Source organism: Sus scrofa, chromosome 6 (assembly GCF_054392235.1).
Source record: "Sus scrofa isolate SSC_HxYL_T2T_F1_AM1 chromosome 6, Sscrofa_HxYL_maternal_Yorkshire_Landrace_v2.0, whole genome shotgun sequence".
NCBI classification, from domain to species: domain Eukaryota; kingdom Metazoa; phylum Chordata; class Mammalia; order Artiodactyla; family Suidae; genus Sus; species Sus scrofa.
The window spans coordinates 90,992,106-91,006,851 of record NC_139388.1 but is presented as its reverse complement, the minus strand read 5'-3'; the positions used below and the strand labels follow the sequence as shown (position 1 = coordinate 91,006,851).

General features: G+C 52.3%; 1 protein-coding gene across 2 annotated transcripts in view; it reads left to right on the top strand.

Moving 5' to 3' along the window:
* LOC146402643 (uncharacterized) overlaps positions 1-10,026 on the top strand; it is a 69,638-nt gene extending 59,612 nt beyond the window's left edge. The window contains exons 9-11 of one of the 2 annotated variants that reach the window (XR_014807371.1): positions 187-323; positions 859-911; positions 7,829-10,026. The gene's annotated coding sequence lies outside the window, so the exon portion shown is untranslated. Of the gene's footprint in view, positions 1-186; positions 324-858; positions 912-4,482; positions 5,977-7,828 lie in introns of those variants that run through there. The other variant, XM_084963629.1, reaches the window with a different exon arrangement.
* The last annotated feature ends 4,720 nt before the right edge of the window (positions 10,027-14,746 follow it).

Here is a 14,746-nt window from a genome sequence, read left to right as displayed (position 1 = left end):
GGATCCGAGCCGCGTCTGCAACCTACACCACAGCTCACGGCAAGGCTGGATCCTTAACCCACTGAGCAAGGGCAAGTACCGAACCCGCAACCTCATGGTTCCTAGTCGGATTCGTTAATCACTGCGCCACGACGGGAACTCCAAGAATCGTTTTCTAAAGAGCTTTTCTGTATCCTTCATGTAAAGGTTCAGAAGACAGTGAAGATCCACACCGCTGCTAACAGTGATGAGATGACAGTGATGTATATGGGGGGTGACTTTGAGAAAGGTGTTGATTGACTCACCCAGAAAGTTTACTGAGCAGAGCACCTGCTATGTCCCAGGCAAGTGGGAGTGAGTCACAGAAGGTAAAATGGCATTTCCAGAAGGAAGAAGCGGTCTCTTGGGTCAGATGCCACAGAGAAGTCAAAGGCCACATGAACAGAGCCATGTCCACAAGGTGTAAGGTTATTTATAAACGTACCAAGACAGACCAGACGGCGGTGGGTAAGAGACGATGGGAGGGGAGTGGGAGCCAAGCCCGTGCAGATGGTTTGTTCACGGGAAGAGGGCAGACAAAGCAGGAGACAGGTGGTAGGTGGACCTGGGTCTTTATTTCCCTTTTGAATTATGGGAAAACTCCGTGTGCTGGCCTCATAGAGATGCTATGGCATTGAGGGAGGGAGAGAGAGAGCAAGCACAGGGGTCTGACTTGAGTTCAGGGAAAGGAGCAGAATGAGGATGGACAATGAGATGTGGAATTGGTTCTGGGTTCAAGCTTTCTCTTTTCTTTCCCTAGTAATGGAGCCGTAGGCAGGTCCCTTGACAAGCCTCAGTTTCCTCATCTGCACAATGGGGGCATCTCTCTGTCATTTTCAGGCTCGTTCTCAAGATCAAATGAAACAGCAGGGGTGCAAACAGCTTTGCAAATGGTGAGTGTCAAGCCTGTGCTTAAAGACTGCCTTGTCATCTCCGCCTGTCTTCCCTCGCTCTGTGTCCCTTCGGCAACCCAGAGTGTGATTTACGTTTTCTTTCCACATTTCATGATCTCCTTTGGTACAGAAATGGTGGCACTAAAAACTGATCAGACAGTGGAGGCAATGGAACGAGCTTGCCACGGGGAGGCAGCCGAGCTAGGCTTCTAGATGGGACGCAGACCTCTGTCGACTCTAAGGGTCAGAGAGGCAAAGCCGGGATACGCCAAAGCTAAGGCTTAAACTGAAGCCTTTTGGTAACCAGAGTTCTTTGGGCTCATAGGGACACCCAGGCACAGCTCTGGGATGATGGAATTTCAGGCATCGAGGCAGCCAATGGCTCAGCTTTTTCCTGGCACTGCCTCAGCCCCATCCACCAAGCCCATCAAAGTTGCCCAAAGAACCAGTATGTTTTTCGTTAAGATTCTGAGCCCAGGAGGTAAGTGGGAAATGATTCATTCTCTTGCTCAGCCAATGTACACAAAGGCACATTATTAATATTTACTCGGGGGCTTCTCCAAGGACCCCAAACAGCAAATCATGGCGAGAGAAGGGAATAGAAGATGAGCTTTGCCAAGTGTGCTGACTGCCTACAGATGGAGTGGAAAAAAAAAAAAAAGCCTGCTACACATTTTGTGTGGCACGGGTACCACCAGCCTCAGGACTAGCAGGGGCCTGAAGGCTTATCCTGTTCAACCCCAGAGAGGGCAGGGGACCTGCCCGGGGTGATCCACCTAGGTCATGACAGAGGAAGAAACAAAATCCAAGGATGTGGGGGGATGGAAAGAACACAGGGCTGTGAGCCTCAGGGCCCCCATCTGTAAAAGGAAGAAATAAATACTGCCTGGGTAGGTTTTCAGGAAGAGAGGCTTTGCCCACCACATCTGGCCAAGAGCAGGTGTTCCACAAATAGCATCAAGGGTGAGTCGGGATATAGGCAGGATGTCAATGCCAGTCTCTGCCCCGGTTGCCCAGTGTGCTTTGCAATGGCCTCGGGTGCCCCTTTCAGTAGAGGAGGGGCAGACTTCCCAGGCTGGGCTGGGCTAATGAAAACCAGGAAAAGCATCCGTTACTCAGCACAGGAAATGGCTCTTCAATTCCATTCACAATCTCCTTTCCCGGGGCCAGACAGCAGGACTCTGAATCCATCTTTCCCCCACTGGAAGCCCTATTCCTGGACCCTTCCCAGGCTCAATGACACCCCCACACATACACACCTTTCTGTGGCCCCCCTCCACGTCACTGCCATGAGGAATGAGGCCCAGATGTCATTTTCTACATGGCAGGCACCTGCTGACAGCTTCTGTCACTAGGCGGCTGTAATTGCTGCTCCCTCTCTCCCCTTTATGCCCTGCTCGGCTCAGACTCCCTTCTGCCTCCGCCAGGGAGTTTATTAAATAGTTTATTAAATCTCTCTGACTCTGCTTGCAAACTGTCTCTTTTAGAGATGAAAAAAATACTGAGACCCAAAGAGGCAAGCTGAACTTCCTAAAAGTCACACAGCTAGAAAATGAGCTGGGAGTCTGGGAGTCTGTGACTCCGACATCCCCTGGCCCCTTGCTGACTTCCCCAGGGAGGTGAGGGATGCATCAGAGGACAGGTGCATATTTCTGAGAGCAGAGGGTCAGAGCAGGGACAGAGACTCGTGTAGGAGCAAAAAGGTGTTTCAGCAGTAGGTGGAGACACTGGGGTCACTAGGCTTATTCCTTCATTCAACAACTGCTGATGAAACACATCACACCTGGCAAGAGGATCTGACGATTCAACTATGAGTCACAGCCCCTGCCCTCCTGGGATCCGTGGTCCTGTGGGAAGAGACAGACAAGTAAATACCAAGTTTGTGTCGTGATAGATGAAGCAAGGAGGCTGTGGATGTGCATAGAAGAGATACTTTTCCTGGACTTGGCAACCAAGGCAGCCTTCCTAGAGGAGGTGGTATCTAATATGAGACCTGAAATAAGTAGGATATAGTTCCCAGCACCTTGGCTCCTTGGAGATAAGGGCTTTGCTGGCAATTAAGGTTGTTATGGGAGGCAAAGACCAGGCTGATATTAACAGCATCAACCCAGAGTAGCCAGATCTAAAACTGAATTTGAGCTATAGCACCAGCTTCCATGTTGTTCTACCATGCCAGTAAGACTCTTAAGCTTTTGGCCTCTCTTCTCCTAAAACATGTACGGCAGAAGGGAGGTGTTTACAGATTGATGCACACACACTTCAGGGACTGAAAGATGTTTGTGGGCCACTGAGTTAAGGCTGTGTAAAATTCTCGGATGCAGCTGATGCTGAGAGTAGACAGGAAACCCTGCAGAGAAAGAAAGAGAAAAGGGACATGGCCAGAGCCTGGTCCTCAGGTCTTCCTGAACCACCTGCCCTCTCTCCATTTGGCATCCAAGCTACAGAACAGGGTCCTTACACAAAGCTCCCCTTTCGCTGAGTAGCTGGACAGATGCTGCTGCCTGTGACTCAAGAGGTCCCAATTCCAGCCATAAGGAGGAACCATCAGATGGTCAGAGCGGTCCAGAGCCAGGCAGCCAGCTGACCTCGCAGGGCTGAGGCCCCGGGGGGTGGGGTCCTTCCCATTTGGGGGCCAGGGCGCCCTCCTCAGCACTCTCTTCTAACTTGTCTCTTTCCTGCTTTGTTTTCTTCCTCCTCCCCCATGTCTCTCTCTGCCTTTTCTCCCACACTCAGCCCCTCATCGGATCATTTGTTCATCACACATGCATGGTCTGTTGCCCACTGGTGCTTGTCCAGTCCCTGGGCTGGCCACAGAGGGGACCCTGATGGGGCTGAGGCCGTGTCCCTGCCCTCAGTCTGGCTGGGGAATCAGAGGAATCAATCACAACCCCCAGGGTGGTCAGGATGGGACAGGGGAGCCGGACAGGATGGGAAGCCCAGGGGAGACCCTGACCCTGCAAGGGGGTCAGGAAGGACATCTGGGAGGACCTGGTGTCCCTGCAGAGACCTAGAGGAAAAGGGGGGGATCCAGCAGGAGGGTAAATGGGGGGGTATTAGTGGCAGCAGCAACCTCAACCGGGCATCTGCAAAGCTCTGACAGAGAGAGAACCCTTGGGAGTGGCTGGTGGTGCTGCGCTGCTGAGGCTGGGGTGTGAGGGTGGAGTCGTGCGTGGGGTGGGAAGGTGGAGAAAGACAGGCAAGAGTCCTAGGCTCAGATCACAGAGGGCGGCGCTGGCTGTGCAGGCTGGGCTCCACCCTGAGGGCCCTGGGAGCCTTGCAGAAATGGGGTGGGGGGTAAGGGAAGAAGTGACCCCTCTGTAGGCACTGGAGGGGGAGGGAAGATCCCAAAAGGACCGGGCTTCTCTAAGCCGCCGGATGGGAAGAAACTTCCTTCTCCCCCTTCCCCCTCCCCCAACATTTTCTCTCCTCCCCCCTCTGACCTCCGGCTTCTCCCTCTCCGTCCTCTCCTCCGGTCCTTTATATCCCCCCTTCTCCCTGCTCTCTGCCTTTCCTCCTCCTTACGCCCCTCATTCCCCATCCCCTGTTCTCTCCATACTCTCCCCACCTCCAGGAAAGGGCTGCATCCCAGGCTGAGCTGCCCTTGCGAGGGCCTGCAGCGCCACCTTCAGGCGGGATCCGGGACCGCCGCGGGGTCTCCCGCACCAGGGGAAGAGGTTGGGTCCTGCTCTGCCTCTGGGAGAAGAGGCGGAGGTGCCCGCCCCCTGGCCCCATCCCAGAACCCCCCTCTGCCGCCCGCAGCTTTGGGTCTGGCTGCTCTGGGTCGATGTTGGCATCACTATCAGCCCCGTCCCTGTCTCCCCTGACAACCCTAATTACCAGGCAAGCTCTTCTCCCCAAAGACTAGATGCCAGACATGATAGGGTTAAAGGCAGAATTCCTTCCCCTTCACAGTCCCTGCCCCGTGGCCAGCCTAAGGATGCCAACGTTCTTTGCGCTCCAGGGAGGGAGGGGCCCACAGGGGCTGGCACCCCCATTACAGATGGGGAATCCGAGACTCAAACAGGGGGAAAAGGGCAAGCCCCTCAGGACCCAGGAGAACCCAACACTGTGCACTAGTTTATTTGTTCAATAATCACTCAAGGATTGTGCCCACACTGGACCTACACCATGCCAAGTGGAGTTCTGGGACCAGGGACACAGAGATGGAAAGACAGTGGGGACGTCGCTACCCTGGGGAACGTCTGGGATGGCGCTGGGTGATTGGAAGTAGGATCTGGAGTGTGTCCATGTCTGTGGGAGCCCATAGAGGGTGCTGGCAACCCAGGGGGGCTTTCAGGAGGGGTGGAGGAGGGGATCTCTGAGCTGACTTCACAGAGAAGGCGGCATCTGAGCTGATTCATCCAGGTGAAGTAAAGGTTTGCCAGGGGAAGATGGTGGAAGAGCATTCCAGGCAGGGGGAACAGCATGTCCAAAGGCATGGAGGCCAGAAAAATACAGGGGAAGGGGGATTCTGGGTAATTGAAAAGATGGGGAGGATTAGGTTGGGGGGAGGGGTCACCAAGAAGGGCTTTGGGGGCCTCCTTCAGTAGGCATTAGGGAGACAAGGTATAATAGTAATAATGATTCTATTAATAGCCACAGCTGACACTGAGGGCTTCCAGTCAGCCAGGCTCACTCTAAACCCTTTAGACACAGACCTTATGTCTTTCACTAACCTTAAGAGGTGGGTATGATTAGTGCAATCTCTGTTTTTTGGAGAATAGCAGGTACGGATAGATTAAATCATTTGCCTCCAGTCATTTAGCTAGTAAGTGGCAGATTTGACCTCAGCATCCTGGCTCCAGACCCTGTGCCCTGAATAAGGACCCTAGGAGAGGTGCAGGGAGGCGGAGCATGGATCCCAGAGCTCTTTAGGAGACAAGCCATCTGGACCCAGCAGCTGATTAGATGAGGATGGCATCTCAGCCTTGGTCTGATGGTGCCATTCAGACACTCGCTCCAAGAACAAATACCCACTTCATGCTCCGCCCAGACTTGGTCTCTGCCCTCAGAGAGCTGGCATTTCAGGAGAGATGGATGAGCAATAAACATAAACGTAAATGCATGACTGAGAAAATAATCGCAGACGATGAAACCTACTATGAGCAAAACCGAACAGGGAGTGGGCTCGGGTGACTGAAGGTGGGGCCTAAGGAGGAACACCTCACTGAGGACCAGCCTCCTGGACACACTTTGCAGCCCTTCCTCTCCAAGGACCCTCCCTACCCTTCCAGGCACTGCAAGGGAGGAGGAGGGGGCCCTGACGGCCCACTTCTAGAAAATGCCCCTAAAGCTTTCTGGGTCACTTTCCTCCCCATGCATTGGCTTCCAATCATCCCCCTTGGGAACATCTCAGATTAATGTGCCCAAAATAGCAAGGTTTTGGCTTCTCCTGCCCACCTCCAGGGCCACGGGTGGGGAGGGACCACTCAGACCTTTGGAAAGATAGCCTTGACCTCTCTCTTTGAGGGGAAGGAAGGAAAAGAAATTCCCTACCACCTGCTGTTTGCTTTTGAATAACCCCCTGTATCACCTATAAAATATTAGACACAGAGAATCTTAGAGTAATAGAGTTTTAGATCCTCAGACTTAGCATCAAATTATAGACTCTAAGGCTCTGAGAATCATGGAAAGTTAGAAATAGAGCACCTTAGTTTCACGACACCATTGAATTATGGAGTTTGAGAATTAAAATACAAGATCTTAGAAATCTCAGAAGCCTAGGATTTTAGTTGGAATTTGGAGTTGCAGGAAACTTGAAGGTCACATCCTGGCTCCATCTTTCACCAGCCAATATTTTTGGTGTTAACATCATCTCTCTGTTGTCTCAGTTTCCTTTTTGTTAAAAGGGGGCAGTCATAGTTTGTACTGATAGCGCTCCTATGAGGATTCAGTGATTGCTATAGGCAGAGGGCTTAGCCCAGTACCAGGCATCTGTACACTGTGAGCTGTGCTAACACTCTTAAAATTGATCTGGTTCACCTTCCCTGGTAATACGCGTTAACCAGCCTCCCACCCCTCTGCCCACCCAGCTTCTGTGTAGGAGGCTGCCCAGATGAGGCTAGATTCCATCCTAATATGAAATGCTCACTTCCACAGGAAGCAGGCTTTCTTCTGCTCCATGGCACCTATTCCTTTGATGACTCCCAAGCCTGATGTCTCCCAGTACTTCCTGCCTCCTTTGTCCCAGTGCTGTCCTCTAGTGCTGGAGATTCCCTCCTCAAAGCCTTCCCAGCCCTGGGGGTGAGGAGGCAGCAGCTTAGCCCCTTTTCCCAGATGGCCAGGTAGAGGTGATGTAACCCATCTGAAGCCACCTCCCCTTTTCTTCCTTCTCTGGACTTTAATGATGAGGAAGCAGGTGCAAAGTTGCAGAGAGGCTGCGGGATGGAAAGAACGCATGTACCACAGCCCCCTCTCCTCCATGTCCCCACCCTACTTCATGCCCAAGTGATGGAAATGGTCCCTATTCTTCAGGTGCACCAGGCTCTGCCAGGCCTGCACCTGCTGCTCCTCTGCACGTGCTGTTCCCACTGCCCGGGAATGCCCTTCTCTCTGTGGGTTAAATGCCTCTCGCCCTTCCAGCCACATCTCCCTCCTCTGTAACGTCCAGGCTCTCTCCCCACCCCCGCCACTTCTCCCCACCCACCTACCCCAACCACTGTTCTTTTAAGACCTTTTCAGCCCTAGATCTTCTAACTTTGGGAAGTTCCTTCCTCCATCAGTTCACACAAATTGCGATCAGATCCCACACTAAATCCATGTTTATGTAAGAGCTAAGTAGAGCAGAAAGTGACTCTCCGACAATGTTACATTTTGTAGACATTTAATTAAACATGCATCAGCTTCATGTTGCATTTATGTTGCAGCTTTCTGTTTGTATTTAAATCCCATGGCTCTTTTTCTAAACATTTTCCTAGACCTTTCCAAGCTCTGAGGCCTTGGTACTGTGGATGGAACTGAGCATCTGGAGGAGAAACGCTGAGCCCCTCCCTACCCAGGCATAACTGGATGCACCTTCCAGACCTTGCCAGTACCGCGTGGTGACGTGGTGATCATCTATTTGTCTGGCATGGTCCTCACTGGACAAGGCAGTGGTCACAACTTATTTCCAGATGCCATGTGCTCAGCCCAGGGTCAGGGACAGAAGGATTAGTAAACCTGTTGGGAGAAAGGAAGCAAGCAGAACAGAGTGTGGCTGCAGGAAACCACACTGGATTTTGAAAATTCTGGATTTTGTGAATTCAGAACATGGGGATGGACTTTGCAGACCTTACCTCTCAATACCTACCAGCCCAGAGAACAGACATTCCTTTCCCAGAGGACCAAGCATTTTCTTCCCCAGGGAGATGTTACCAGCATGCAATGTTCCGGAGGCCCCACTCTGAGCCAGATGTGCAGTGAGCATCAGCCTGTCCCCCTCACGCTGGTCTCGATATATCACATTGGGCAGAGGTGTGGGCGTTGGGCCAGCACAGATGCACCTTCTGATCCTTCTCTCCCAGTGGTGATATCCATCATTCTCTCTGCCAGTGGGTCAGACAAGGTGTGAAGACAAGGGTGTGGAGAGCAGATGGGACAACTCTGGACTGTCCCTATGCCCTCTGAATGGTCAGACCTGGATTTAGAAGTTCCAAGGTCACACTATGGTCATGTTAGGATCCTTTCTGACCCCAAAAAGGAGTGATACACCCTACTGTCACCTCTTCCCATCCCCCACCAGCTAATGTTCACAAGTCTCCCAGACCCTTCCTGATCACCCCGCTGAAATGAGCCTCTTTCCTTCCTCTGGGGGAACCCCCAGAGGGATTTGCTGAAGGTTCAGTGAAGGACTCTTGGCCCAGGGGAATCTCATGAGAAGAAAAGAGATGAGCATGTGCTCAGCATCTTCTGTGTGGCATGACCTTGGACAAAGCCACATCTGTGACCTTATTTGAGCATCACAGCAGTCCTTTAAGGGAGGAAGTTATCACTTTCCTCCCCCTTTTTTTTACAGGTGAGGAAATCGAAGATCAGGGACATGACTTGCCCTGTATGCCTTGGACAGTGTGTGACAGAGCCAGCCCCAGCCCTCCATCCACTGCTTGAACATGGAGGTTTGGGGTCCTCAGCATTGGAGGCTGTAGCGATGCCACAGGTGTGGATTAGACTATCCCAAGAGAGTATGATGGGGGACAAAGCATCGTAGAGGAGCACCATGATAAAAGTGGCTGTGCAGTGAGGATGAGAGACCAGAAAAGTGGCTTGAGGATCATCCATCAGAAAGATGGGAGGGGAAGCAAGAAAGAGAAAGAGGGACATAGAGGGAGGGGAGTGGGACAGAGAAGCAGGAATCAGGGAGTAGGCAATGGTCAATAGTGACAATGGTATTCAGCAGTGATCAACGGCAGTCACAGGCCATCCACAGTGGTCAATGGCAATCGGCCTGGGCATTTATAGTCAGTGATAGTCAGCAAAGATGAATGGTGATCCCCAGTGGTCACCAGCAAGCAAGTGGTGATCCAGCCACGGAAGCTCTGGCAAGTGCCCTTTGGATGTCACCACCAAGAAATCCTTGGTGTCCTTTGCAAGAGCAGCTTCGGGGGACATGTGGGTAGGGGAGGAGAGGAGGGGAGGCAGCAGAGAGCCTGGTGATAACTAGGATAAGGACTCAACCAGAGGAGACAGGAGTTCCAGGCAGGGAGCAAGGAGACTCTGTGTTTTCTATTGTCACCTACCAAGAAAGTGGGAGACTTGAGGGCAATGACAGTCTGGGACAGTTGATGGGGGTGGGGGGTGCAGGAGAAAGAGGAGATGAGAAAGAAGTAAAATGATGGTGAAGCAGCTAATGTGATACCCCACCCCTAATGTTATCATGTGGTTTAAATCAAATGAGGCAGAGGAGCCTGGTAGAAAGGATTTGGAGTTCAGAGTCAAGGAAATGTGGTTGGAGTATGGTTTCACCATTTGCCAGCTGCGTGACCTTGCTTACACTCCCGGGGTCTCATTTTGCTCACTTGTAAAATGGGCCCAGGAACCCCCACAATTACAGCAAAGGGAACCTGTGAAGATTAAATGAGGAAATTCATGGAGAATTCTGACTCAGCACAACACCCACAGTAAAGGGTTCCACAATACAGCCTCTGGAATCAATATCTCCTCTTGGATGAAATGACCTTTTGCATGTGGTCTCAAACGGGGATGTAAATTGTGTGCTTTTACGCCTTCATCATGCCAACTATAGCAGGGCAGAGGAAGCGCTCCTCAAAGGATAAATAGCTGCAGGCACGTTGAATGGGACAACCCGGCTTCTCTTCAGGGTGGATTTTTCTGCCCCCTTCATCTTCCCAAAGTCTGGTGGGTGCCTCTGTGGGTGGGGATTCAGACTGATCCCAGTATGCTAGGGTTTAGAGGTGGCAGGTAGCCTGGAGATGGCAGTTCCATGGAAAGATGGCGAATCTGGAGTTCCCATGTGGCTCAGCGGGTTAAGAATCTGACATAGTGTTTGGGAGGATGCAGGTTTGATCCCTGGCCTCACTCAGTGGGTTAAGGATCCAGCATTGCCATGAGCTGTAGTGTAGGTCACAGACATGGCTCAGATCTGGCATTGCTGTGACTATGGTGTAGGCCAGCCACTGTAGCTCCAATTCAACCCCTAGCCTGGAAATCTTCATATGCCGCAGGTTTGGCCTTAAAAGGGAAAAAAAAAGAAAGATGGGTCAGGACCAGAGAGGGTCAAGCATGTCTAAGGTCACACAGAGTGATGGCAGAGTCAGAGTGGGGACCTGGGGACATCTGACTCTTTGAGGAAGGCTACAGCTCCCACAGCTCCCTGTGTGCACTGGGGTCAAGGGCTTGGGGTCTCATCCACTCTCCAAAGTGACTCCAGAAGCCAAACCAAACCACAGTAAGAAATAGCTCTTGCATACTGAGTGGTTGCTATTTGTGAAGTCCTAGTCTGAGCACTTTATCCATAACCATTAAGTCCATGGTCTCCAGACTCCAATGAGGCAGGTACCATTATTGTCTATCTCCCCTTACAGATGAGCAGCTGAGGCTCGGAGAGGCAAAAAGACCAGCCAAGCAGCACACATGGGGGGGTATGGCAGAGCCAGGATTCCATCCCAGGCTCCTAGTTTGGCCCTGGAGCCCATGAACCCACACTTGTTCTGTGTGCCTTGGAAAGAGGGAGAAAGAGGGAAGGAGGGGGAGGGCCTGGAGGGGACCCAGGCTGAGTCTGGTACACAGCACAGCACTCTTCCTATGTTAATTTGTGTGGATGACCTGACCTTCTGTGTTTTCCATGAAGAGTGTGCCTTATCCCTGAGCAAACATGTTTTTCCAGAGAGTGTGGGAAGGGCAAACTGCTCCCCTAGACTGAGTTGGTGCAGCATGAGCAGGACAAAAGAGAAGGGGACAGCACAGGAGAGACCCAGGCCAGGTCCCAGTGCCACCAAATCTAATTGGCGCAAATATGGACAAGGCTCTACCCTCCCCTGAGCCTCACTTTCTGCATCTTCAAAATGCAGATGGACACAATGCAACCACTGCCTTCTGGCATTGTTATGGGATTCAAAGAAACTAAGAGAGAGGAGGAAACAAATGCTGAGATTTGGGGAATGTGCCCACGGCTCACGCCGCTGGCGAGCTATGAAGCCAGGACTCGGGCTTCGCAGCTCCCCGACACAGTCCCCATTTCTCCACTGACCAGTGGTGGGCCAGCAATTTACCTTCAAAGCCTCAGTTTTCTCATCTGAGGAACAGAGAAAACCCTTGCATGTTTTCCTTCAAGGCCTGAAATCTTGTGTTTAAATTGCCTGATACCCAGTAACATCCATGACCTGGTACCTCAGATGAAGATGGTGATGATGGTGATGATGATGGTGATGATGATGACAATGGTGATGAGGATGATGATGGTGGTGGTGAGGATGGTGGTGATGATGAGGAAGAGGATGAAGATGGAGGTGATGAGGATGAGGATGGCAATGAAAACAGAGATTGTATTGAGTAGAATTAACAGGGAGAAGAAAGTTGACTAAGGAAAGATCCTGTCCCCACCAGGAGAAGGATGGGCTGGCTATGAATGCCCCCACCTGCCCCTCACCACCTGCCATGCAAGAGAAGTTCCGGGAAGCTTCTGAGGAGGGTGGCCCCCTACCCCTCTGAATATTGGCTGTTGTCCTTCCTCCCGTAGGAGATGTGCCAGTCATCAAAGGCATGGGAGGGACCTCTCGTTCGGCTCTCCCCCTGAGGCAGGGGCTGGAAAGATTCAAGGGATGGGCAGGGTGGAGTAAATACAGTCCAGAGGGTGGGTGACAGGTGGGGTTCTGCCTCTCTGCTTGTTAGCGAGTGACCTGCCCTGAGCCCAGGCTCCTTCCCTGATCTAATTAGCCTCACTGAGAATTAAACTACACAGCCCTGGAGTGAGCATGTTCCCCTGAGAGCAGCCCAGAACTAATGCTGATTAAATATGAAATGATCTTTTCTTCAGGGCCAGAGTTGTGGAGGTACAAACCAGGGATGGGGCTTTCCTTACTAGTTCCCGTTATGCAGTGTGAGGTTCTTGTTTCTGTTTTTTTAGAATAGAGTAGAACGGAACGGAATGGAATGGAATGGAATAGAGTAGAACAGAACAGAATAGAACAGAGCTAGGATTAGAAATAGAAATAAAGTGGAATGGAATAGCATAGCATCGAATAGAACCACCCTTCCCATCCATAAGCCACAAGTAAAATCAGTTAACCACATTCTCTGTCATTTCTGCTCTGTTTAAAGGAACATGAGCTTTTTGAAAATTTTTTACTCCTTCCCCATTCTTACGATTGTACTTTTTCATCCAGGTGGTTTGCTGTGCACCTGCTAGGTGTTAGGTGTATATTGGGTACAGTGTGAGAAAAAAATGAGTCAGATGAGGTACCTGCTCTCCTGAGGCTCACAGTCAGGAAGGGACATGGCCTTCAAGGAAAAGTCCCCACCCATGTGCAACCAACCACACCCCTGGATGGGACCAAGCACGCCCTGCACAGAAGGCTCCCCAGGAGGATCAGGAAGGGGACTGACTCAGATGGGGGTCCCAGGAGCTGATATTTATTTATTTATTTATCTAGGGCCACACCCATGGCCAGGATTCAAATCGGAGCTGCAGCTGCCAGCCTACACCACAGCCACAGCAACACCAGTTCTGAACCGTGTCCCTGACTTACACCACAGCTCATGGCAGTGCTGGATCCTTAACCCACTGAGAGGGGCCAGGGATTGAACCCGTGTCCTCATGGATACTCATCGGGTTCGTAACCTTCTGAGCCACAACGGGAACTCCCAGTGAGCTAATATTTCAGTGGTGACCTGGAGGGCCTTTGCGCCCATCATTCCCTCTTCCAGAGATGCTCTTCCCCAATATCCATGAGGCTCCACATCTTCAGGAAAATGGCAGCTTCTCAGTGAGGTGTCCCTCAACTACCCCCAACCCCCCTTTATCTGCGACCCCTGACAGTCCCCTGCTCCCTTTCAGCTTGATGTGTCTCCTCTGCACTTGCCACCAGACTTCACACTAGATACATTTGCTCTAGATGGTGGCAGTCCATCGTCTCCATTAGAAGAGAAGCTTCCTGAGACCAGAGATTCTTGGGGTCACAGCTCCTGCTGCTGTTCTCTGCTGTAGCCCCAGCACCTGGCCCAGGGCGGGCCTCACTCCACATCAACCAAGCCAATGAATGCATGTATAAGTCTTGCTCAGGGAAGGAGAGGTGGGGAGGTCCCTCAGAGTGGGGGGCGGGGTGCGAACCAGTGTGGTGGGGACCAGCAGTGGGGGAGATGGCCAGAAGCCGGTTGGGAGAAGGAGGGACAGGTCCTGGTGTCCCGCAGGCTCTGGGGGTTGCAGAAGCATGGGGTGGGGTTGGAGGATCAAAGGTAAAAGCCCGCATCCTCAGTATTGGTGACCAGCCAGGAAGCAGGACGGCAGAGCTGTCTCCAGGGCACAGAGGGGAGCAGATTGAGGAGGGCTGAAGTGGAGGGGCCTGGGGTCACTGAGGCTCACAGAGCAGAGCCCGGCGATAATCAACGGGATGAGGACGGAAGCAGGGGAGCCAGGAGGAGAGGCCTCACAAGCTGAGAAACACACAAAGCTTCATTGTCCTGTCCTAAAACCTCCTCCATTTGGATCAAAAACAAGGGGGGCGGGGGGCAGAGGCTGCCTGGATTTGTAATCAGCCTAACACATCACCTGGTTATGGGTTTCCCAGCCTGCAGCATCCGCCCCTCCGCCTGGATGTAATAATCTCCTAGGCTCATCTGCTGGCCTGTGACAAGGGCACATTCCATCCCTGGGCAGGGTGGGGAGGGGTGGGGTTGAGCTCCAGCCGGAGGGCTCTAGTTGCCATGGAAACAGGGTGGCTGGGGAAGGCAAGCCCCAAGGGAAAGGCCTTCAACCGGGCTTCAGCCTCTAGAGCCGGATCTACCTGAGCCCAGGCAGGGTCTCAGCCTTAAATTCTGTCACTGCTCCCACTGTGCAGGGACCCCCTTCCTACTTCAGAACCCCAGGGCAGGTCACTCAGGCTCCTTCTGGAATAAATTTATCTGTCCCCACCCCCACCCCCAGGACCTGCCAGCAGAGGTGAGAGGAACAAAGGTGGAGTCTGAGCCTTTGGGTTCAGAGACTGTGGTCGCTGGGGCTGGAAACTGAGGCTGCTTAGGGGGGAGGGGTGGTCACAGGTGTCACCCAGGACTTTAGACTTATAAAGGACTTCAGTGGCCTTTGGCTCAGCCTGTACCTTTCCTGGATGGAAGAGCCAAGATCCTGAGGGGCCCTCGCAGGCCCGCAGCATCAGACCCAACGTCTGCAGAAGCTTCTCCCTGAC